Source organism: Apium graveolens, unplaced genomic scaffold, assembly GCF_009905375.1.
Source record: "Apium graveolens cultivar Ventura unplaced genomic scaffold, ASM990537v1 ctg6372, whole genome shotgun sequence".
In the NCBI taxonomy this organism is placed as follows: domain Eukaryota; kingdom Viridiplantae; phylum Streptophyta; class Magnoliopsida; order Apiales; family Apiaceae; genus Apium; species Apium graveolens.
In genome coordinates this window covers 33,506-35,554 of record NW_027419420.1, presented here as the reverse complement: position 1 = coordinate 35,554, position 2,049 = coordinate 33,506, and the positions used below count along the sequence as shown (strand labels likewise).

At 39.8% G+C, this 2,049-nt stretch overlaps 1 pseudogene; it reads right to left on the bottom strand.

The window, feature by feature from the left end:
• Positions 1 to 473: 473 nt before the first annotated feature.
• On the bottom strand, positions 474 to 1,789 carry LOC141703241 (PHD finger protein MALE MEIOCYTE DEATH 1-like; annotated as a pseudogene).
• Between the last annotated feature and the right edge of the window lie 260 nt (positions 1,790 to 2,049).

The following is a 2,049-nucleotide window of genomic DNA, read 5'->3' as shown; positions in this document are numbered from 1 at the left end:
TTCTATTTTTAAGCTTGTTTCATTTCAAAGGAAAGAACTTAATAAGTTAAGAGGCCGGGAGCCGCAGGTATGTAGTCGCTTATGCGAAGCTTAAGGAAAGCAAGAGGAACAGCTATTCTTTTACTATTTTTTTAAGCGCGCTCCTACTTCTTTATGCGCAGCAGCAATCAACTCATCCGTTGCTTAGTTCTATTTCAAGGTCTCCAGATTATGTACTTATGATCTATTTTCTTTACAGATTGAGAATATCTAGTATGAACTGAATGGTTACAAGATCATGATCATGTACAACACACAGTCAAAAGAATTCTATCTTATCTCTGTTTTCTACCAGAGAACAATAAAGGCAGAATGTCATGTAGTCTACGACGGTGAACATGTACAGTAAATGAGCAGACAGCTGCAATCATTCTTTAGTTAGCACTCCACAAACCACCTCTCAATAGTTATAACAAACCCCAAGAGACTCAAAGTCATATTCTCGGCTGAATGGTTCTTGGAGGAGCAAGGACAGCACAACAGCTGTCACATACAAACAAAGGCGGCATAGTATTGAAATCATCAATGCCAATGCAGCGAGTATGCTGCCAAACCTCACAAATATCACAAGCCACCATCCTCTCCCTGCCGTCATCCCTTGTTCCACATTTGCATTTAACAGTCCAATTATCTGCCCCACCTTCATACTTCAATTCAGAACCAAAATCCATTCCAACAGCCCTAAAGCATAGTTCAGATCCTGATTCAACTATGCCAAATAACACCTCTCCATCTTCCACTCCCTCCAGTCCACTAACTTCAGTTACCAAAATCCTCTCCCTGATAGTAAGTATCGCGCAAAGGAACTGCAATGTGTTCTCCCGACGGATATCCCCTTATAAATTCAGTTTCCAAATCACTCAAATGAGGAATCACCCTACAAACAAACCTCAGTAGCTGATCAGGCTCATCTATAAAAAGCCACTCTTTGACAAACTGTTTACTATCGAGGACTCTTTCAACCGCCAGCTCAACCCATTCTGAGTTCTGATATTCCAAAAACACATTGTTGTACAAGTATGCAATATCTGAGTAAACATCAATCCCAGGCATTATAGCCTGTGGCTGATCCTGTGAAAGCACAACCAAATTCGATCCTGGATCAACTTGAACAGCAGCTCCATTCTCACAAACCTCTTCAATAGTGTACTACAACACACGAGTTTGTGGGTTCATATCTCGACAAACAACGTGCCCACCAACAATGACATTGTTCATTGATTTTAAAATGTAATCAATCAAACCAGTATCTCCAATTCGCATACGCGCTGCATCCCGAACTTCTTGCCTGTTCGTTTCACAATTATATCCCCCATTTGCTGCTTTCTTTTCTCTAAGTGCATTAACAGCAACTTCAGCAACATACTGCATTCTTTTCATTGGCCACCTACTGTCCAAATTGGAAGCCAGCGTGGTGAATTTCTTGCACCTTCCATTTTTCCTTTTGCTGGCATTCTTATTCTGCACATATTTTCTTGCTGAGGATCTTGAACAAATTGATAGTACAGCATTAGTGGGTGATCTTCTTGCAGGCAAACCCCGGGACTTGAGAGAAAGCATGAAGTAAAATAGATCCCTGATTGTAATCAATTCAGATTCACTTGTGTCCCTGTAATAACAAATGATCCGCTTGAAAGAAATAATGAAAACAACACATGCCCCTTTTGCGGCTCTATCTCCTGGGTTGCTGGACTGTATTTCTACAAAGAAAAGATTTTTGGGTTTGGGTTATCGTTTTAAACCAGGTCATTCAAACTTTATCATAGATGATTTTAAAATACCAGCTTATTTGGATCGTTACAAAAATTTGTATGACAAGCTTGGTTTATCAATAAACAAAAATACAACACCGATACGGGAGTTGTGTGCGTATAGTCGCCACGAAGGCATGAAAAGTGCCTTAGATTTGAATTACTATAAAAACTTAGTTGAGGTAATAACCCTCTATAATGGAACCTTTGGTCGTTTTTTAATATTAACGTGTACGGGACTTGGTTGCACAGTATGGTT